Source organism: Ambystoma mexicanum, chromosome 10 (genome assembly GCF_040938575.1).
Source record: "Ambystoma mexicanum isolate Mex_15411 chromosome 10, UKY_AmexF1_1, whole genome shotgun sequence".
Lineage (NCBI taxonomy): Eukaryota > Metazoa > Chordata > Amphibia > Caudata > Ambystomatidae > Ambystoma > Ambystoma mexicanum.
The window spans coordinates 1,104,218,479-1,104,243,331 of NC_090932.1; positions in this window are offsets into that span (position 1 = coordinate 1,104,218,479).

Sequence of the window (24,853 nt, forward strand, 5' to 3'; positions counted from 1 at the left end):
TCATTGCGCATGTGGCATAATTTCTGCTATCGTTGACATCGATTATTTCACTTTAGGTTCAGGATATCACTTATTCATGGTGTTTCGTCTCTTTTCATAATTCTCAGGTCGTTATATCTTCTACATGTGAGTCAGTCCAGGTTCTTGTGACGTCACCATTCGTCTTCCTTTAGTATCTTTTTAGCCTCTTCAGGGATTGCATTCTGACAATCATCATTCTGTCTCATTTGTCGATATGGTTTTCTCAATGGGTAACGGTGTCGGTACTTCAACATGTGCTGTTCTTCTGATAGGTACTGGACAGAGCCCAACTGCGGCTCTCTGCTGGTTTATTTGCTCATCATACGTCACATATTTTGGCGTGAACGTTCCTGGTACTTCAAAATGGACGGTTGGAGTGTGAATCGAGCTTGGCACCTCCTCTACAACTTTGCCTAGATAAGCCTAAAGAGACAATGGGCCTCATTATAAGTTTGGCAGTAGCCTTGCCGGTAAAACTGGTAGGCTGCTGCCAAACGTGCAAAATTTTCCGGCACCCACGAATGGGCAATTACTGGGTCATTACAGCCCTGCTGGACCCGGTAATTGCCCATTCGCGGGCACCGGAATGAAATGCTCCCCATTCCCTTTGAGCCCCATAGGGCTCAATGGGAATGGGGAGGTTGGATGCACCAAAGAACTAACAAAGGACTGGGTTTTTTTGTAGAAAGAGGCCTAGGACAATGCCCAATAAACTCGTACTATTACAAACAAAAGGTCCTAGCTCCTCTCAAGTCCTCGCCCTTAAGGATCCAAAATCAATGGTTTGGCTACCTAACGACCTACCCTCCTCAGTTGCAACAAATTGCACTCACAACCGTCATTGAAAAAATATATGTATATTACTATACTTTATTACAAAATTCATTCCAAATTAAAAAGTTTTTATTATATATATACAACCAGCATTTCAACCACAGTAATTCATATATGTGGAGCAACAAAACAAAACTTAGATGAAAAAATATAAAAAAGGTAAGGAAAGAAAACAAAACACCAAAGATAGAACTAAAGGGGTTCGGTGTTAAACATAAAATGAAACACCTGCACCTTTAATAAACAGAAAAGCAGCAAAGCAATGAAAGTAATCAATATTACTCATTAAAGGTTGTTATTAATATTATAAACACACATCCAATTGCATACTAAACAACACATAAAAAATACACAATATATAACATTAGCATCTTAAGTACGTATACAAATCTGATGTCTAATTATGGATCTATTACATTAATATTGAGATCCTATTATTACTTCTAAGTAGACAGCAGCTCTTAATGCCTAATTAAAACGGTGACAGTTATCTCACAGTCAGAGAAACCCGAAATGTTTCATTCCCATCGTTATTCAAGAGAATTATTCACAGGAAATTCTTCAGGGGGGATGTACTGTAGACAACAATCGGAATTACAAACACTTATAACAATTCCAAGTATTAACAGTGCAACCTGATGCAAGCAGGTGGAGGCAGCTCTTTGATGAAAGGCTCTGAACACTGTGTGGTGTCAGCCTAAACAAACAAGAGGGAGAAGAAGAGAAAAAGAAAGAGACAACCGTATTTATCAGTTGAGTGTACCAAATACAAACTCTCAGAGCCAATAGTTTATAGGCCTTTTTTTACGAATCAAAATTTTTAGAGGCTTACCTCACTGCCAACTTGTTATTAGTAGCAGGGGTAAGAGAAGAGTCTTCGCATGAGGAGGTTCTGCCCTCTACAAAAAAGTGGGAATGCAAAGCCTCGCCAGTAGTGTAGCAAAACACGATCCATTAATCATATGTCAAAACACATTGAAAGGTCACCGATGAGATTCCAGTACTATCTCAATCTTAAGACATGCAGCAGAAAAAACTTCATTTAATACCAACCACTATCACACACTATCAACAGAGTGTGCCCTTATATAACACATGAGCTGATAGTATGACAGTGTTCTAAAAACCCATTCAAAATAGCAGCCCTCCATTCATTGAAGAAACTGTATGGAAAACCACTAGCACTCCAAAATTAATTACAACAAACTCGTTTAGTTATCTGGATGAATGACTGACCTTAGGCTCAGTGTCTTGTAATAACAATGGTGGCAAGAATTAGAAGTCTTCATGCAGCCGAAAATTTTAAAAGCAAAATGGTGCCGGTGCATCCGTCATGCTCTGCTGGCGGGTGCCGGTACGCCCGCCAGGCCAGTCCTGGTGGTCGGGAAGGCACCCGTGAGCAGAACTCGCAGTTTTCCGGTCTGGTAACTACGGTACCGGCAAGCTTACCGGTATCGTAGTTACCGGACCGGCAAACGTATAATGAGGCCCAATGAGAGAAGAGTTTGAGCTTTGAAAGAATAAGTAAAAGAAGAAAAAATGCCTGATCTTCGTTTATGATACCCATTATTACATTGGTATATACATTCTTAGTTATTCTTTTTTCCTACATTTCTCAAACATATCCAGCTTTGATTCAAAGAGAAATACAAATTGTTGCATTCCTGGAGAACCCTAAAAACTATTGGATTGTTTGGAGAGTGGTAATTGAAACAATACTCCAATTTCTGATATAGAATTGATTAAAAAAGGAGGTAATACATTTGTATATTCATACAATGGAGAGGCTTCAAGATTTTAGAGATTCATTACCATCTAAAAAATCAATAGGCTTTCATGTGGTATTGATGATGATATGTAGCCGGTCAAGTGGCACAGCGAGTAGAGCGCTCGCTTTGACACCCGTGCAGAGCCTGTTAACGCAGGTTCGAATCCCGGCGGGGCCAAACTCAGCCTTTCATCCTTCCGAGGTCGATAAATGAGCACCACACACCGTGGGTAATAATAAGCAGCGCTCGGATACCTGAGGGTTTGTAGCGCTATATAAAAGCCTAATTATTATTATTATTATTATTATATCAGCTGGCATTATGATTTGTGTTTTTCTCCTTATTCTTATGGCATTGTAAAGTGTTACAGAAAATGGCACTAACATGGAGGGTATTAATGGCACTGATATGAAGGGGGAGAATGAAACATTTACTATTGCCCCCACTACAAGCATAAATGGCCTGTTATATAATAAAACTTGAAGGTTTTTTCTCTTTAAAAGAAATGTTGAGGAGAACCATGAAGGTATAAATAAATATCTTGAAAATTCAGTTCATTTAAAGAATAACCATGGTAGCAGCTCATGAAAGAGGCGGATGAACGAATGTCAGACGAAAGTTGTTATGTTTGCTCCTTAATACCATATGCCATGAATACGGCAAGAACCTTTATTGCAAGAGAAATGTCTTTACATGACGCAAAATGCCTCAGTCATCTAGCAGCATGCACAACCAGAGGACAATTTGAAGGAAAGTGGGCTGTGTTACGATGGTGACTGTGTTGGCCATTTGTGTACTCTTGTGACTCTTGTGCAGACTGCTGAGTCAGAGTCTTTTATCAGTGCACATTATTTGGAGGACGATCCTGACTTACTTTACCCCGGCTCACAAGCCAAGCACAGTGGAGTGCGGCAAGTGTGTTGGCTGTGTTAGCCGTGCTCCGGGCTCCATTGCTTCAGAGCCTAGTAGTTCTTGATGGACCGGCTCTGTGATACCTCGTGGAACTGAATTGAAAAGGGAGCCTATGCCGCAATTTCTCCGGCTCCAGTGCAAGCAGAGGTTGGCGGTGTAGTCGTAAAGACTGGAATTCCGGGGGTGAGTCGTTGCTTACTCGACACAAACATTAACGTGCTGAAGTCTGGCTATTCAGCTCCTGTCAGATTGATTGTCTCAGTGATTGTGACCACGAAACAACAAAATCGGATCACAACATAGGAGTTTCAATGTGTTCACAGTGCATACAGTGCTTGCTTCTCCTCTCTACATTTGGGGCTCCTGCCTTTTTAATCGCCCTGTTAACCGCTAGAACTCTTCTGATTAAATTGCACTCAGTGGAGGCATCACGCATTAGTGGCAACCCCTTTTCTTTTAATTACTTCTCTCTCTATATCTTGTACAAGTGCTCTTCATGTACTAGAGCAAAGATCTTTAGAAACTGAAGAACGAACGTCCAGAATAAACCTTTCCACGACCGCATGCCTGATGGGTGATATTTTCAAACAAAATTTAGAATATACGTTATCCACTTCCTCAATGAAAAGGTCGATAACAGACGTAGCATCAAATTAACAAAGATCACAAAGCCTGAGCACTTTGGACAAGCTTGCCTTTACCATTATCTCCCTGCAGCAAAAACAAGGAGCAGTAATAAACTTTCATAACTCACAAGTGAGAACGGAAGAGGTGGGGGATAGCCTCAGTGGAACGGCAGCGCAAGCCAAGGAATGTTTGCAAAATTAGTACTGCCCGGGTACCCCAACAGTTTCTGATTTTGTACCATGCAATTTCAGTACTAATGTAATAGAGAAACCAAACCCCCTTACAGAATGCCCAAGGAACATAGACTCATTGGGGCTTTCTGATCCAACACTGACTGCTTTAAGTTTCGTTCTTAATTCCCTGGTGAATGTCTTTGAGTCTTTGAAAGGCTAAGTTCAAACACACTCTGGAATCCTGTTAGAATTATCGAAGGAACTAGGAGGCTACAAGTCATCTTTGGTGGGCCTGAGTGGGGCAATAAACTCCTTAATTAATGAGCCACTGGAAGAGTTAAAAACTACCAGCTGGGAACAAGTGAGTGAGTTAAACGGGCTGAACGTGAATTACAGTTCTTTCAAGGATCATAGTGAACAAATGTGGGTGGAAATTTAAATGTTGCAAGATCAGGTTAAGACAAAGACACAAGAAGAAAAGTCCCTGATAACTCTAAATGGGAGCGGATGTGCAAATGTCTCTCCATATGATACTCCACTTTCGATGTCGGTACTCAATGAATTTATAAGACTGGCCCAAATTGCAGAAGAATTAGAAATACAGATTCAACAAGAAGGAAAATCAGAGCCATCTGCTAATCGTTCTCAGAGAAGAGAAACGGTAATAGAAGTGTGCACTACAGGTGTTAACCTAGTCGAAAGAAGCCCGAGTGAACAAGTGATGGAGATGGCTCAACAGGGCACCAAAAGGAAAAGAAAGAAAAGCAAGAGATCAACAGTGAAAACTTCGAGCATCCAGCAAAAAGTACAGATGATTATATGCAAAGAAAATAATCAAAGATCGGCAAAGCAGAAAAAGTCTGGTAATAATAACTTTTTCAATGCATTGGAAAAAAGCTATGGTAGAGAAGCAAATGACGAAACCTAAAGGGAAAACAGAAAAAACTTTGTTTGGACAACAAGTAGACATGAGCATGGACTGGCTGTATTGGCTGATAAATCTTTAACTAAAATCAGTAATGGCTCACAAACAACAGATACGTTTTGTCTACCTGTTAAGCCACGACGATTGGCACCAATTTTCTGTCGAGGAAAAAAGTCAACTAGCATTGCTAACAAGAATATAGTAATGAAGGAAAAATATTTTGTTACTAGCAATGGTGTTGGTTTGCAAGATTCGGTGAATGACAAACAAGCCAAGAAATGTCCAAGTGATAAAAAGAGCTTGGATCAGAGGAATGAGGAAAAACAAGTGAACCCAGCCAATGAAAACATTATTCTCCCAGTAAACGGAACGCAAGATTTGCTGCAGAGAATGGTCAAATACTAAGTAAAACGGACTCAAGTAATATATTCAACTAAGCCATTCGCAGCACCCAGAATCTGGCTGAGAGAGATGAATCTAAATGAAGAGGCCAGAGCACTAAATCGAAGTACTATTCTAACTTTTACTCGCAAGGTGCCAGATTTATATCTTTTCTCCACAGCAGACATTGATCGAATATCTTTTTCATATGAAAAAGTGACACACATTGCTGAAGTGATTCTGAAATCTAATATGGGAGCAGATGCTTTGTTAATGTCTGCAAAGTATCTGGGAAAACTGGGCTTAGAGGTATCTGAACACAGATGAAATGCAGATGAGAGAAAATGGTCTTAACAGAAAGATCCAGTGCTCCAGATAAGATTTTGAGGTGGGAGTATTTTACTCTCTATTTTTAAACTTTGAGAGTAAATGTGATTTTATGAGAGTAAACATGACTTTTCTCCTTCGCAAGAGAGTAAAATGTATGCGACATCCAGCCGACATGTGAAAAAACTGTATGGAAATCATTACTATGCGGCAGCATTCTGCATTGTGACAGAATACACCTTTCATTATTTCTGCCCATTTGATCTCTCCAGTATATATTGTGTTTTTTGAGATTCGATAGCAGAATTGTCTTTTGATGTTTATTGAAAGTCCTAATTACCTGGAGCCATTACTACCTAATGGTATACCAATGTTATGATACAACAGTGCAGAGAGGAAATGACTCCATGCTAAATTCTATATCTAATCTAGTGGTCAAATGTTTATTTGTATAGCTCTTTTGGCAAAGCTCTGTACATAGAACATATTTATCACAATTACCACCAAACCAAAGTCGGTACTCCTTTATCAACTGCGAAAGGATGAAAGGCTGAGTTGGACTTGCCGGGATTCGAACCCGCAACCCACAGATCACGCAAAGATTGCAGCAACGAGTGCTCAACCGGCTGAGCTATCTTATTGGCTAACATCCTTCAGAGGTTGGTTAACTAAATATCGAATGAGGTATAATGATCCCAGTACCTAGATGTATGACGAACCATTTATGAAGCGCTACATAAAGTTAAATACCTATCTGGATTATCACAGGGACAGGTTTTGCTGAGTTTCTATTTCAATTACCAATGTAACTTTCATTTGCTTGTTTTTGACCAGTGCTTGCACTTTCTTGAAAGTCAGGTTTTGGCTGTTTTATTTGTAGTCTTGAAGATTTGAGAGGCTAGAACACCTGTGATCAGTGTAATGACATTTGCTCACCTTTGAGCAAAGACTCTGTTGCCACTGACCATTTATAGTAATGTACCCCATTGACTGCAAGGTTGAATGGATGTAAACTAGACTGCGAATAGTCATCATGTTACACACTGTTTTTTATAATTAGACTGTAAATGAAATTAGAAGTGTAAAAATGATCTGCCTCTGCATGATTATGCACACAGCACCGGAACTCTGAAAAATACAAATGTGCAATACTGGTTTGCTTTCACTGGAAAAAAGCATAACTTGTTAAAAAAAAAATTTTCAATTGCAAATAACAGGCCGATTCATGGAATTAATGTGCGCTGAAAATTTCCGCCAAAGCGTGCGAATCGCAGCGCAAGTGCGAAAATTGAGCAAGGACTCTGTTGCCACTGACCATTTATAGTAATGTACCCCATTGACTGCAAGGTTGAAAGGATGTAAACTAGACTGTGAATAGTCATCATTTTACACACTGTTTTTATAATTAGACTGTAAATGAAATTAGAAGTGTAAAAATTATCTGCCTCTGCATGATTATGCACACAGCACCGGAACTCTGAAAAATACAAATGTGCAATACTGGTTTGCTTTCACTGGAAAAAAGCATAACTTGTTAAAAAAAAATTCTCAATTGCAACTAACAGGCCGATTCATGGAATTAATGTGCGCTGAAAATTTCCGCGAAAGCGTGCGAATCGCAGCGCAAGTGCGAAAATTGAGCAAAGACTCTGTTGCCACTGACCATTTATAGTAATGTACCCCATTGACTGCAAGGTTGAATGGATGTAAGCTAGACTGTGAATAGTCATCATTTTACACACTGTTTTTATAATTAGACTGTAAATGAAATTAGAAGTGTAAAAATGATCTGCCTCTGCATGATTATGCACACAGCACCGGAACTCTGAAAAATACAAATGTGCAATACTGGTTTGCTTTCACTGGAAAAAAGCATAACTTGTTAAAAAAAATTCTCAATTGCAACTAACAGGCCGATTCATGGAATTAATGTGCGCTGAAAATTTCAGCGAAAGCGTGCGAATCGCAGCGCAAGTGCAAAAATCGCAGCGAAACCCGCGCACATCGATTCATGGAAGTCCGTGCATGCGTAAATCCATGGATGTGCGCTAAAATCCTGCGTGGCGCACGCTGGCGCACACGTCTTCAAACAGCGTGCGCTATGCGCACAGCAAAAGCGCACATAGCACAGCGCACACCACAAAAGCAGGCGTAACACGGGGCGTAACACACGGAATGGGGAACAACGTGTGAAAATGTGGGTGTCACGGGGGAAGTGCAGGAGGCAAATGCGCGGAATGGCCACACGCGTGCCTACAAAAATGTATTCCTGGAATCAAACGGGGCTAACGCGTGTGCCAAAAAAGACGCGCTAATCCGGAAACACGTACGCCAGCAGGAAGCAGGCGTACTTGGACCCGCGCAGCATAAAAGTGCACGCAAACAACAAACAAGCTCAGACACTAATATGAATATACCGTTCCTTGCAGCAGTGGTCGTGGGATACCGCAGGAGGAGGAGGAGGAGGAGGAGGATAGTCAGGGCCAGAATCTTTACACCCAGAACCAGCCTTTTTGGGATGCCTGATGACCAGGTGTATGGGAGGTACAGGTTTCCACCTCACATAATACTCAACCTGGTGAGTGAGTGGGAGGATGACCTCACATCACCCACCCTGTGCTCCCAAGCACTGAGCCCCTTGGAAAAGGTGCTCAATGCACTGCACTTCTTGGCCACTGGTTCAATTCAGCGGACAAGTGCCATAGTGGGGGGGGGGGGTGTCACAGGCCACGCAGTCACGCTGCCTGCATCAGGTGTTGGCCATCATGACTGCACGCCCATCAGTCCGCAGGCACATATACCTGCCCAGAACACCTGCAGAAAGGCAGGCTGTCGTCCAGGATTTTTACGGGGTGGCACACTTCCCCAAAGTGCTAGTTGCCATTGACTGCACCCATGTGGCTCTACGTCCCCCCAGGGCAACTGAGCACATCTACAGAAACCGCAAGCACTGGCATTCCATCAACGTGCAGGTAGTATGTGATGCCAAGGGAATCATCACCTCAGTATATGCCAACTATCCAGGGTCCACCCATGACAGTTTCATTTACAGAATGTCAACCCTAAACCGGGACCTAGAAGCTGGGCGGCATGGCGATACATGGCTGCTTGGTGAGTATAAATGCCCCTGCACATGCATGCATGTTAGATACTGAGTAATGTCACAACCCCACTAATGATACCCATCATCACCTCCCCAGGGGACAGTGCCTACCCTCCGAGCACCCACATGATGACGCCAATTCGGAACCCCACTACACCAACCGAGATAAGATACAACACAGCCCATATTGCAACACGGGGCATAGTGGAGCGCACATTCGGAGTGCTCAAGTCACGCTTTCACTCCCTTGACCGCCCTGGTGGGCAGCTGCTATACGCGCCCCCAGTAGTGTGCAGGATCATAGTGGCAGCATGTGTCCTGCACAACGTTGCAACACACCGGGGCCTGCCGGTGGACATGGTGGTGCCCCCACATCCCCAACCACAAGCACGGCCGCTGCGCATTGGAGGGGAAAGGGCACGTGGTGAGGCAGCCCGTACGCAGCTGGTGGCTAATTACTTCACCTAAAATCACACCTCTGTGGAGTGCACACAGCCCTGGCCCATACCAGCTGACAATCAATGATGATGACATAAGGGCAGTCAACTGTCACAACCATACCAGCCTGAGATTGGTCACCTGGAAGTGTTACATAGTGTACATCCCTACCTACCCAAAGACAACCAATGCTGTGTCACAAAAAGACACACATTTATGCTGCATGAATGACTACCCCCTTGCAAAATACAACATGAAAATCGCGCCATGTCACCCAACCCCTCCCCATCTCCGCCACCCAATACACCATGGCATGTCCTGCAATGTGAAAGCAAACAAAGGAATGCACAACACATGACACAAGTATCACAAAGTGCACTTTGCCAAATGGAAACAGGCTACAGACAATATGCTCCCAGTAATCAATAACAAACAGCACACATGACCAAATACTTGCCAGCAACACAATACAGCAACACAGCATGAATCATTGCCAATATATGACAGTACAAACTCAAAGTAATGTAAGTCATACAACCTCAATAAGGCAGCACATTGACCCCTTCCAACTCCAGAGTGTTGCTGTCAAGCAAATGTGTCAGTGTACTGCATACAACATGAACTGCATTTGCAAAGGAGACGGCCTTGTGAAGACATAAAGAAGGTAACTGCGAATAAGGAGGAAGACATGGATGCACAAGCATATATTAATACACCATGCAGTGTTCAATACAAAAACAAACCCCTCTAGGGATGTCCACACATTTATGACTACAGAGTGCCCACACAGCTCATGGGAGCCCAATGTCACTGTGTAAGTCACTGTCACTTGGTCACACCCTATGCGAGCCCATGGAAACGGGAAGCAGGAGGGGTGTGTGTGTCAGGAACCCAAGCATCTAACCCAAACACAGGACAAGCCTGCATGTGCCCAGCCGGAATACACAGTGGATGCCCACCGGAGCCACACAAGGCAACACACTGTAAAAAAAATTAAAAAATAAAAAAATGGCCATGTGGGGGTCGGGGGGGGGAAGGCCACCCAGGAGGTTCAAGGACAGGGTGCACACCAACACCCACCTGTGTGGATGTTGTGAAAAAAAAACACCTCCATGGGCTCATGGCCTGCACGGCTACGCTACTGTGGGAGAAGTGCTGCTGTCGCTCTCATCACCCTCTGCTGCTACATCAGGAGGTGGTGGTGGTATGGGAGGCAGCCCACGCAAAGCCCTGGTATGGTCCTCCATGGCAGCAAGCATGCGGTGTCGAAGGTTTCGTTCTGGAGGATGATAGTACAGAGATCCCCATGCAGCACCTGCATTTCTGCACGCATGGCCTCCCGTGATGCCCGGATCTCCTCCTGAGTTGCCTGCAGCTCAGCTGAGAGCGAACGTGTGAGCTGCTCCAGCTGCTGTTCTGTCCTCAAATTTGTGGAAGCCTCAAATTCAACAAGAGTCTCCCTGAGGTTATGGAGTTCTACCCTCAGGGCTTCCCTGTGGCCCTGTGACTCTATAGAAATGGCTTCCCGCAGAGTCTCCAGTGCCGCCCGTCGGTCCCTGTTGGACGCCAACATGTCTTCCCTGTGTGATTGGCAAATGGAGTCTGTTGCCTACTGTTGTTGCTCCATCTGCCTTTCAGGGGGGATAATGGAAGTGGCCACCCTCTCCATTGCCTGAGCCATCATTTCAACTGATGCTGCCTGTTCGGTTGCCATACCGTACATGGAGTTCTCCCATACAGTATTGCCTGGTAGCGTACGGCCACGGCGTCAGCGGGCACCACACCTGTTTGGGGCAAGGCGATCTGCACCTTGCTGTGCTGGCACTGCCTTAGGCTGTAGGACTGCATTCCCCCTCTGATCTGCTGGCCCATGAACAGGATCAGATGTTGTGGAGTGTGACCCTGCATCCGTAACCGCCAAAGGCAGAGTAACCAACACTGACATCTCCATAGAGGGTTCTACCCCTGGTGCAGGTGGGTTGGACAGAACAGAATCCCTGCCAGAAACACTCACCTGTGACGGCACATACGTCTCATCATCCGATTCAGCACCTGAATAGAGGTCTGGGGAGGTGCACCCAGAGACACCCCTGGACAGTATGGTCTGCAGTAACAAAGGGTTTTCACCCACCACCACACCCCATCCCCAACTGGTGCCCGGTCGTGCCTGAGATTCCTCCTGGGTCTGCACCATCTCCTCCACCTCAAAAGCATCAAGTGCGTCATCACCTGCAAAAACATGAAAGCCAACAAATGGAAATAGGCATGAGCACCATAGCACACACATAGGCCTGACAAGGCAGAGATCCAGTACATGAATTACACATGTCCCACATGACTATAAGCCTGGCATGCATGCACTGTCAAAGAGTTAGAAGGGGAGGCAAAAAGTACACACTGATGACACCAAGATGGAAAAGCAAGACATTTGCTGCATGCTGGGTAGCACTGGCATCACACATTAGCCTGTGAGTGGCATGTCCAATACACATACATGACACATGCCATCACACAGATGGCATGTAGCATAGCCATGGTACATTCCACAAGTACAGCCATATGTCAGTGGATGAGTACTGTCAGCCATCCATGTGAGATGGACATGATGAGATGAAAAATGCTACATAGTGTGACAAAATATGCATGGGCCACTCACTGCAACACATCCAGTGTACAAGAATACAGTGATTGCAGGCAGATGTACACATCAATGGTTGGTCACTTAAACCTGACAGGAAACAACTATCATGTACCACATACAAACAGGCACCAAAAATCAATGTGAGCAGGCCAATACTCAATCAGCCTGAATGGTCTAATCATTCACATAACAAGGTAACAAATGTGGGTCAATGTGGGGTGTAATCAATGACAGAAGCATGTCACATATGTGACAATATGGCTGAAAAATGTGTTGCAAAAGGGGGAGAATCGAAACAATCAGCCTGAATGAACACTGAAAAATTCTGAACAATGTTGTTGCAAGATGACAGTTCAAGGGCAACTGCAGTAATGTAGCGCTAAATGGCTACTGTGGGCAGAAGGGATACTGTCATACCCTAATCCAAGGCCAGTGAATGTTTTGGAGGAAGCACATGGGTGACCCATACCACTCAGGTGCACACACCCTCACCTGGCACTCAATCAGAACCCGTCACCCACACAACATACACATGGATTATACACACATGCATGGGCACTCACCGGACAATGCTTCGTAATCTGGTAGGTCACCCACGCCTTGGATCTGTTCCTCTGTGATGAAGGTTCCAGCAACAGACTCATGTTCAGTGAGTTGGTTGTCCTCTTGTGGAGACCCACCGCCAGTCACCAGAGTAGAAGCATGATTTGAGGCCAGCTTGTTCTTTGCTCTGCGTTTCAGGTAATTCCACCGCTTGTAGCAATCATCAGCTGTGCGCCTCACAAATCCAAGGGCACTAATGATGTCCGTGATGGTCTGCCAGTGTGCCTTACGTTGACCAGGTGTGGTCTTGCACCCTGCCGTCACCACCATTTCGCGGCTATGTGCTGAGACATAGGCCACCAGTGCATCAAGTTCGGCGTCATTAAAGCTAGGCTTCCTTGACGTGCCGGAGTGTGTAGCCGTGTCTGGGGTCTCAGCCTGTAGTGCCAGAGCACCCTTCTTCCTCTTTTTCAAAGGTGGTGCGGATCCTGAGTGGCTTACGCCGCTCTGGTCAGTAGGGACAGAAGCGGCGGTGGACTAGGTACTAGGAGTGTGCGAATGCACAATGACCATAGGTCTTGGTGCAGGCATTGGCTGCAGGGAGATGTTGGCAGGGGCAACGTCGGTATGATGGACCGGGACTGACACTGTCCCGGCTGGGAGACTCAGAGCTGGGGTGGATCGAGCTGCAGCTGCCCCTGCAGCCTCCCCACCCTGCCTACTTGGGGCAGCAGATGACATAGCTGCCCCAGATCCACGTGGCCTGGTGACACCAACTTGCACCTCCACATGTGGCTTAGACTTGCCGACCAGGAAGTCAGCCTGGGAGTCATCCTGTGCCGGTTCAAGTTCCACAATGGGTTGGTCCAACAAGGGCTGAGCTGGGATAGTGTCAGCTACGTTTCCCACAACCATGTGGGGGGCGCATGGGTGTCCCTGATTGCTCTTCCACACATGGGGGTCTAGGGGCACCGTGCAAATCCTCGCCACGTCCCCTACCGTGCCCACCACGCCCACCTTTTGGAGGTCGGACACCTTTGCCTCCCTTACCGCTTGGTCGCCTCCCAACCATGGCACTGAGGTTCTTGTGAGTATGGGAGTAGCAGTAAACGATTGTCCTGGGCAATTGGGGGTGAAAGGGGTAGGGTACTAGATGGAATTCATACCCTAGTGCTCTAGCAAGGCTGTCTGTAACCCCTGGGGGAAGATGACGGGTCACGCAATGCACAGGCACCCTGAAAACAAAAAATAACATGCACACAACCCCTTGTAGACCACGTGCATGGAAAAATGAGCCCGCACTACGCTGTGGCACCCAGAAACACAAAATTAAGCGTACGCGTAATACACGCAGCCTACAATGACCTCTGAAGGGGTACGCGACACACAGGGCAAGCACAGTTGGTAAATACGTGCGCAACTCACCGTCTGCCTGGAAAAAAACGTGTAAATGAGGCGCGTGTGCGCGTTGGCAACACCCCCGCCAAAAGAAGAATTGTACGCTGTCTGAGGAGACAGGACAAAAGAAGAAGTGAACGCTGTTTGAGGAAACAGGCCCAACAAAAAAATTGAACGCTGTCAGATCCAACAGGAAGTACGAACTTGAAACGCTGTGAAGTAATCGCGTGTGAACCGACAAGAAGTATGGAATTCACCCACTCGCTCTTCACGAAAAGCATGTACAAGGAAATGGCGTCCTACACGTACCTTTTAAACCGGCACACACGTACAATGTCACTAACGCGTGTACGCGCTAAGGCCCTTTCCTCCAATTACACGAGCTGACACTCGGACGTGCAGTTTTTGCACGTCTACGATGAACATGCCCCCATGTTGAGGGAAACGCCCTTGCGCCTCATGTCACAGACGCGTAGGCCCTTTCCTCGGATTACACGCATTCACACACGGACGTGCAGTTTTTTCACGTGCCCTGAACCACTATGCCCACGTCACGAGGGAAGCGCCCACGCGCGTAACTTCACAGACGCGCTTACGCGCTAAGGGCCTTTCCTCGAATTACACACAGACGTGCAAGATTTTCTCGTGCCAAATCAGTCCGTATCAAGCAGGCCACGCAACAACACACGGAAGACCACGCTCCTGCCCAGAAGGCCGAATTACTGCCCCCAGAGTCCCGAGCTTGCTCCCACCTGCCATCTGCTGCTGCCTGCCTGCCTGCTGCCCACGTGCCCTGCTAATTGCTGCCTGCACATCAGCCAGGGGTGCAGTTGTTGTGACCACCCCTGCTGGAACTGAAGACTCCCGACTGGGATACCATCGCTCCACAGCCCAGCCCCAGGACCCAGTTGCCCACCCACACCTGCCTCTGGGGTTGCCATGTCGGGCACACCACCATCTGGCACCACTGGCAAACCCCGGCCAGAGATGCAGAGGGCCACCAGCTTTAGTGCCAGGGAAGTTGGTGTCCTGGTGGAGCAAGTCCTGGGGCAGTATGATGCCCTCTTTGGAAGTTCTCGCGCCGACTACGAAGGACGGACCAGGATCTGGATGGACATCGTGACCCCCATCAACGAGGAGGGGGTGGCAGTCCGCGACTTCAAATATGTCAAGAAGCGCTGGGAGGACTTCAGGTCCAGGACCCTCGAAAAGGCCCGGCACCTCTTGAAGGCAGCAGATGCTAAGGGGTGCCGGGGCCACCTGTCCGACCACCAAATGAGGGTCCTGGAACGCATATGCCGAGCACTCCACGTCCAGGTCCTTGAGAGGCAGACCCGCCTGGAGTCGAGCGGTAAGTGTACATGGATACTGATTGGACGCTGTGCGTGTCGTGGTGTGCCAGTAATGTGCAGGTTGCACATGTGTTTTTGTAGGGCCATGTATGGATGTGTATGTACAGGGGCGTGAGGCTGACACATGCGGGTCCTCTCATGTGTGAGACACATGGATGGTGTATGTGTGGGTAAGCATGCAGGCCAAATGCAGATGTGGGAGCACACATGTTTGAATTACTGTGTATGTACGTTGGCATGTTTGTGGTGTCACACATGGATGTTGGTTCCAGCTGCATGTATCTGCACTGTGTACATGTGCATGTGTGTGTATTGGACAAGTGTGCAACTGTGATGCAACATGGATGCATGTGACACTGATATGTAGAAGGCTGAATGCCAGATGTGACATGGATGGCGATCTCATCACTGCGACAGTTGTTGGAGATGTACACATGCATGTAAGTGTGCACTACCCGTGTTTCATGTGATGTTAGGCTCACCTTCGGCTGCTCATGCTGTTGTATGTGTATGGATGGCGCTGCCTGGTGCAATATTGCTGTGGAATTGCTCATGTGTGTGAGTTGAAATGACATGTGTGTTGGGGATTGTGATGCCATGTCTGAAGTTTGACACTGCCACTCATGTGCAACTGTCATGTGTGTATCAGTCCATTGTACAGTGCCCTGATGCCTGTGTCCTATCTCTCCCTGTCTGCAGCGTCAACTGATGAAGAGGGCGGAGAGGGTGCTGTGGAGCAAGGCGGCAGGGATTGCACCGCCAGCCGGAGACGCAAGGCCCGGCTCCCCTCCCAGGTTGTCATCTCGTCAGGGAGTGAGGAGTCTGGTGCCGCGTCCCAGGCTGCAGCTGCCGAGGGTAGGTCCAAGAGGCAGAGGTCGGAGTTGGACTGCTCGGCAGCAGAAGGGGCAGCTGAGACCCCACAGGGTCTGACGGAGGAAGATGGCTGGTGGGGGGTTTGGTGGAGGAGGAGGCCGTGGAAGGGACAGACACGGGGTCTGGAGGTGGGGATTCCACTGGTGCTAGTGGTGCAGTGCAGGGGCAGGGACAGGAGGCAGCACAGGCTGCCGCGGAGGTGCCTGTGTGTAATCCTGTCCCCGATCCTGTGACTGCATCATCCTGCACCAGCAGGGATGCCTACGTCCAGACCTGTTTTCAGGGAGGGGATCCGCTTACAACAACTGGCCTTCCTCTCCCTGCGGACGTGGCTATCCAGGACCGGGTTGAGCCTGTCCTGAGTGGGATGGCGTTGCGTCAACGGGGCATGCAAGGTGACCTGCAGTGTTTTCGTGAGGACACTGCATGTCATCTCGAATGCCTCATTGACCGCGTTGACCTGCTGGGACGGGTCACCATGGCCGGATTCCTCCGTTTGCTGGACCTTGTTCCAACCCCCTCCTCACCTGAACCCCCTATGCGCCAGTCGTCCTCCATGCCATCTCCCCACCCATGTATCACCTGGGTACCCTGTGGAGCTGCCTCTGACCCTGCGGCCAGGCTGGTGGAGGACACATCCCTGCCACAGTCGAGAGTTGGACGTCCAGCAGGGGTGGCCACCTCAACAACTGCACCCCAGCCGGAGGAGGATGTGCAGGCAGCAAGAGCCAGGGCACAGGCACAGCTGCAGCAGCAACAAGGTGGGAGCCATGATGGCTCGGGGACTTCAACATCGGAGGGAGAGGCATCGGCCAGAGGGCAGGAGGGCGGAAGAGGCACGGCTCACAATGGTCAGGGCGGAGAAGTCCATGCGGAGGGCTCTGAGGTGGGGGGAGTGCCTCGAGGCAATTCGCAGGGAGTTGGAAGTCCACATGTCATCGTCCCTGCGAACCCTCGGGGCCATGGAAGAGGACCGCCTCCGGGACATCGAGCAGGAGTTCGGTGATGCCCTGGCCCGGGAAATCGGGAAGTGAGCCGTCGGACTAGCCCGCTGCCATTGTAAATAGTTTTTAGAGTTAGGTTTCCTTTTCCTTTTCCTTTGATTTGTGGTGAATGGACTATGCCACACACATTTGTATATAGTTTTTTATTAGGTAGTTTCTTAGGTAGGTTTAATTTCTTTTGTTGGACTCATGGACCCTTGACAATGGATTGTACATAGTTGGACAATGGATTTATTTGAACTTTTTATTTGATTTTGAACATGGATTAATGGATTTTTCTTTTGGACTATGGATTGTACATAGTTGGACAATGGATTATTTTGAACTTTTTCTTTTGATTTCACCATGGATTAATGGATTTTTCTTTTTACGTTTCCTTTGGATTTGCGTTGGTGGAGGGAGGGTTTGGACTATTTTTCGTTCGGATTTCTTTGGATTGGTTATACTTTTCATTTACTCATCTTTTGCACATGCTTTTCATTTCATTGCTTTATTTTTGTACATAATACATTTTGATATTTTAGTTCCATGTGTGGGATTCACTCATTGGGTTAATGCATGTGAAAATGTGGGTTTACACAATCAATGCCAACCAGTGTGTGTGTGTGTGACGGACATGTGTTGATGTACATAGTTGACTTTTGGTTTGTGTCTTGAGATAGGCATGTCAGTGTGAGGTGGATTGGGAAATCATTGCGTCTCAAGAATGGGGTGGCGTGCTGTGGTATTTTGGTGTAGAAGTGGGCCATGATTGTGCATCTTTATTTCATATAGGGGGGACATAAATGGGTGCCTGCTGGCAGGTGCCCTTCACTTCCTGGGGGGTGGGGGTGCAGGGGGACATGAGTGGGGGCCTGCTGGCAGGTGCCCCTCACCGTTGGGGGGTGGGGGTGCAGGGGGACATGAGTGGGGGCCTGCTGGCAGGTGCCCCTCACTACTGGGGGGTGGGGGTGCAGGGGGACATGAGTGGGACATGAGTGGGGGCCTGCTGGCAGGTGCCCCTCACTGCTGGGGGGTGGGGGTGCAGGGGGACATGAGTGGGGGCCTGCTGGCAGGTGCCCCTCACTGCTGGGGGGTGGGGGTGCAGGGGGACATGAGTTGGTGATTATATTGCAACGTGACATGTGGCTTGGCTGGGGGGCATGCCCCTGGTGGATGGGCTGCCTGCGGGACAAGACCAGGGGTGCAGGGTAGTCCCCTGTGGTGTGGGTTACCTGCAGGGGCCGTGGAGGGAGTAGAGGGGACACCTGGGAGGACCCACACTGCCAATTCACGTGCGGGATCCCCGCACACCCCACTGGATACACGTACCCCGCTCTGACAGCGAAATCTTGTGTGAAACTTCACGCGCACCCCCGAAATACACGTACCTGGCTCTGACAGCGAAATCGTGTGTGAAACTTCAGGCGCACCCCCGAAATACATGTACCCCGCTCGCACAGGGCCTATCGCGTGTGAAACTCCCCGCAAACCCCAGTAATACACGTACCCCACTCGCACAGGGCCAATTGCGTGTGAAACTTCCCGCGAACCCCAGTAATTCACGTAACCCGCTCGCACAGGGCCAATCGCGTGTGAAACTTCCCGCGAACCCCAGTAATACACGTAACCCACTCGCACAGGGCCAATCGAGTGTGAAACTCCTTGCGAACCCCAGTAGTACACGTAACCCACTCGCACAGGGCCAATCGCGTGTGAAACATCCCGCAAACCCCAGTAATGCACGTACCCCACTTGCACAGGGCCAATCGCGTGTGAAACTTCCCGCAAACCCGAGCTATACACGTACCCCGCTCGCACAGGGCCAATCGCGTGTGAAACTCCCCGCGAACCCCAGTAATACACGTAACCCACTCGCACAGGGCCAATCGCGTGTGAAACATCCCGCAAACCCCAGTAATGCACGTACCCCACTCGCACAGGGCCAATCGCGTGTGAAACTTCCCGCAAACCCGAGCTATACACGTACCCCGCTCGCACAGGGCCAATCGCGTGTGAAACTCCCTGTGCCGGGGTGTACATGTATTCGGAGGGGTGCGCAGGGAGTTTTACAGGCGTTTTCGTGGTTGGGGGCCTGTGCGCCATGTATGGGATTTGTGCGCTGTGCATGGCACACAGGGAGGGGTTGGGGGCGTAACTGCCGCTGCTGCAGGGTCACTGCACCACTCTGCGCTACGGCTGGTTTTGGATGTTGAAATCCATGAATACGCTGTGCACGGAAATGGATTTTAGCGCACGCGGCTGGCGCAAGACTGTCGCACGCGCACACTGTGCACCAGCCGCGTGGGCCACTTGTGCGCTGGATTCTATGAATTACCCTGTAAGTTTTCCATCTTATTAATTATGCAATCCTAAAATTCTAGGAAAACATGCACAGTGCTTCTGAAGCGGAATGGAAAGAAACCAATCCTTTTATTAGTGTGCAGTTTATTTTTTTGAAAGGCTTCAGAGAAATACATTCTGGTTCACAGGTGGCTTGCAATTACATCAATGTAGATAGAAATCACAAGAATCCTTCTGGTTTCTATCAAGTAACCTGACCTTTGCACTGCCCTCTGCTCTAAACTGTGTGTAAATGAACCCAAGAAAATAATAAAGCTGGCGTATTTACAAGATTTTCATGCTTAAAAAGGCCTGGTACTTGCCTTATCTGGAGCGCCCTAAAAAGATCAGTGGCCCTTATATTCATAACTAAACAAATAGCTGAGTAAAAACCCACAATGAAATCAGGGTGAAGCTCAGTAGCACTACCATAGCTGCAGTTGATAAGGGTACAACAAAGATTTGGTCTCTGCTTCCAGAAATCTTGACAGACGTTTTTCAAAAAATCATTGCATGTTTAGTTGAGGGTCGTGTTATACTCATTAGCTGGAACACACGTGGCCCTTGCTCCTTTAGAGATGCAACCACAAGTAAACTAATTTTGCATTACCACGATCTGATTTATTTTTCAGGATACGTGGCTTATAGAAAAAATAGCAACAGATGGTTTTATAATCTTTGAGCAATTAGCCACATGTCCTAATGGAGGGAGATTCTCAGGGGGTTTATTAACAGAAATTCAAAATACCGTAGGATTCAGTGCGAAGTGTATCAGCTCTTATCTGTCAGGTATTCTAGCCACACGTGTGTTCTCAAGCGGGGGAAATAAGAAGAGGGCTGGTCTTGATTAACGTGCATTGGAATCCGGCAAATAGGAATCTGTTGAAATGTTTAGATTGGTCATCTATACTTATGAAGGTGAGCATTAATATTGCCAATTATTTATTGTTGCTTGCCAGTGATTTGAATGCCCACTGTATACCCATATCTAATTCATCGAACAGAACATCCATAGGAAGGTCCAAAAGGGAGAGATGGAATAGTTTCTTTAAGGAGTGGAATCTTTAAATTATCAATGGGAATACAGTGGGGGATTTAAAGCCAGCAGCAAAATGGAGGAATGGAAATGCAAGATCAATCATCGATTACTTGGTGGTCTCGCCAGAGTTCTTTTAGTGTTGTGTGGGTCTTGAGAGCGTCTCTAAGGGCGTTTTTTTGGTTTGGTACTGTAAGGAAGGAATGGTATCAAACAGTCAAGACAGATACAAGTGATCCAGTTCAAGTGTGTTTATTGAACTTCAATGGGTTGGTTGAATGCCTATCTAACCTAAATCTAAGGATGGGAGCAAGCTACGACCATCACATAATAATAACCCAGTCCTAGTCGAGTCTTTGTCAAAATAAAAGGGCCTATACTAATAAACCTTTGATGTCTTTCTCCCCTCCTTCAGCTGCCAACTCGAAACTGCTGTTCCTTCTTGTGCTTTGCCTCGCTCAGTGTGCGCTCTTGCTGCGCCTTTTATCAGTTTGGGGAAGTTTAATGGAAGTCAGGTGTGAGGGATTGTCAGTAATTGCCTGACTTTGCCTGACCATTGTAGTGGGACATGTCAGGTACACTGCTCGGGTGTGAGTCTGTTTTCTCCCAGAGCAGGCTGTTCGTTTGGAAGTGTTAGTGAAGGGAAAGGGGAGGGGGTAAAGTTCCCATGCATCCTACCTGGTAGGATGGTATAAAGGTGTTACAGGAGAACGGATACCGTGTCACGCCATCCAGTGTTCCACTCCCACTCTCCTAAGACTCCTCATCCAGGTGATCCTCCTGCACTGGTCCACCCCTAGGAACTGGATCCAAATGTGATGGCTGTGTCCTGGCCACCAGGATGACAGATCCCGGGGACTAGTGGGTGAGACACCTTCTGGTTTCTCACAGTACGCTGAAATCAAGACATCTATATACCCCTAATCTATTGATAAATGTGAAATGGAACCACGTGTTTCCAGATTTAATAGGGAAGGCTCCTCGTTGAACACAAAATTGAAGGAAATCCTCAAGTTCGGGTCGAAAGCAGAGGTGCACAGTCTACTTTCACTGGCAGCTTTGTTGAGTTTTTACGGGAGATAGAGCCCCCGAGGATTAGATCCGATGTGAGACATGTTGGGAAGGAGCTAGCGCCTTCCTTCATTCCCAAGCGCTTTAGAATTAGGCAAGACTTCTGTTGACTGTTTCTAGGCACTACAAAAGAGCAGGGGGAGGAGGGACACTGAGAGAAGGCAATTATTATTTAAATATAAGTTGCAAATAACTAACTATTAACTGATTACATTGGTAAATGTTAAAAAGCACGGTAGAAGTAGGCTCTCTGGCAAAAGGAATGTGGCCTGCACTAAAAGTAAACCTCAGGCTTTGTTGTGGTGTTCGCTAGCTCTGGCAGGCCAGCACGTAACTCAGCAGCTGTTTGCTGTCTGTCAAAGAGCTCAGACAGGCTAAGGCTAATGCACACAACGCAGGATTATCGAAAATAAGGTTTTGAGGAGATTATAAAACCAGATAAAAAATATCAGTCGAACAATGAAATATAGACAGCATGACGGGAAAATGTTTTTATATATAAATGTTCATAATGTAGCAAAATGATGAAAAACAGGAGCTACAGTGTATTCTAGCATAGGCTAGCAGTATGTTAAGTAGTCTGTCCTAAAGGAAAATATGACCATGAAGGAAGGGAGACTGCAGAACCCCTTGTAGGGAAGAAGGACCGTTTTGGATGGAGCCATGCCCATATCCAGAGATGCAACTACAGCAAGTTAAGAGTATATAAGCTCCTGTCTGGCTCCAGTCTGGAGGAGCTTGGAACGGAAAAGGGACAGAAGATGCCGTTCAGGGAGCAGAGTTTTTTGCCCCATCCTCATGTCTGTATAGAATAAACATGTTATCTTTTCAAGATAGACTCTTGGCCTTAATTCCCTAAAGGGGTGAACTTTAATCTGGTGTGAGCGTGATTAGGGGTACCCGTATAATTAAGGGGTACCCCTGTAAATTGGGCTACCCTTACAGTTGTGACTGTGACGTGATCTTACTTTTTTTCCCCCGTACTTTGCGAAGCCCCAAGCCAGTCACCAAGAAAAGAGCCACGTTCATCTGTAGTGATCCGTCCCCTAAATCAAAATACGGATGTATCCTGAGCGACTTTAGTGGGAGCCATTCCAAAAGAAATCCTCTCTGTTCACTAAATCGGGGCTCCAGAAAAACAGGCCAGCTTCGTAACAGAGGAAAACTCAAGTGAAACACGCCCATGTGAACTTTTGCAATTGATAACAACATGGGAACATGTATGAATGAATGTATGATAGTATGTTGATGTGGATGATGTACAAGGTCAATGGAATAGGTGACATAGGACTTTTTGGTGATGTATTATGGAATAGGACTTTTGGTGATATATTATGGAATAGGACTTTTTGGCGATGTATTATGGAATAGGATTTTTGCTGATGTGTTAACGAATAGATTGGATCAGATTTCAGGTGACGTGTTAAGGAGTAGATTGGATAGGAGGTGGGTTATGTGGTGAAATTGTCGCATATTTTTGTTTTGCTACTTTTTTTAATGGAAAAAGGGAACCGCAGCGTATAAAGACTGAGAGGAAAGGGAGCCCCAGCGTATAAAGACTGCGAAGTAAGTGATCCTCAGCCATAACAGGTTGAGACGGTAGTACCATGCATTATTCTTTTATGACAATAAAAGCAATGGGATCCTCAGCATATTAAAACAGTTGGGAAGGTGGTATTACAAAGGATATAAGGAAAAACAGTAGTGGCTAGGTATAAGGATTGGGCCTTGATTTTAGTCAATTCTTTTTTGTATATTTTCTCTTGCTGTCTTTTCTTATAAAAATGGAAGGAAGGTGGATGAGTCGCGATGTGTATCTGGGTGAAATCAAAGTGGAAAAAATATAAGGGGGTGTGGGGAATTAGTGGGTTGATCTGTATTTTTTGTGTAATAAGCAGAAGCGTACGCAGCATAGCAGTAGGTCTAAGTGAAGCATTACGTACACGCGCAACATTATGGAGGAAGAAACTCCAATAAAACACATGCATAGGGTTCTGCCACTATATTGTGACAGGATAAATAAACAAATAAACAATCAATAGTATAAACAAAGGAAGGGGGGATGTCCTGCTCCTGGCCAGAGCACAGCTCCCATAACAGAAACATGCTAGCACCAAAATATAAAGGAAAACATTCCAAAAGAGAAAAGAAAAGAGATTTTAGATCTCTGGCGATTATTCAAGGATATGGAAGATCAGGAAAGTGAAAAAGAGATCCAATGTAAGGGGATATACCCAGTAATGCCTACACCTGCAGTAGGGTATCCAAACCCAGTCTATAAGCCTCCAGTGGTAGAGAGAGTGTCAACAACAGGATTATCAGGATTAGCAACTGGGGGGGCTCTTTGTACCTCCACCTCCATATAACCCACCCACAAGCGCTGACATGCCCGTAGCATCAGTGTACCTAGAGGGTCCACAAGCACATATAAATAATGAGTTAAGAGCATTGTGGGAAAGGTTAGTCAGGTTACAAGAACCTGAAGAAGTATCACCAGAAATAAGGGTACCAGTGCAGAACATAGGGGATTGGAAGTCGGGATATTTTGGTTGGATACAACCCTGGGGCAATAAGAAATGTTTGTGTGGAAAAAGATGATGGGGAGAGGGTATGGACGGTCATGGGGCAAGAAGTAGAACAAGCAAGGGAAAATGGAGGGGAAGGTCAAGGTGGTAGAAATAATGAAGAGGCAGGACAAGAAGGAGATCAAGGAGAAAAGGCGGCGAGAAACCCGTCTCTGACACAAGAGGCAGTGAGGAGGGGCAGACCAAAAAATGGACCAGATTTAATGGTGGTAGTACAAGATCAGAAGAATACTACAAAAGGGGTAGAAGACAACATAGATATGCAGATGCCTCTTATACATAAATCAGTAGGGATAACGCAGTATGTGCCATGGCCTCAAATGGACAACAATAATTTGATTAAAGCTCTTCCCCAGCTTATATCCAGAGCTAGTAAATGGATCTATGAATTTGAAAAACAAACAGCAGGGGTAACCTTAGCCCCTGGAGACCTTAAGAGTTTACTCTTTGCCATAGTTGGGGACCAGGCTGGGGACATATGGATAAGGGCTGGTTACTCTGGGGTAAGTCTTGCAGAT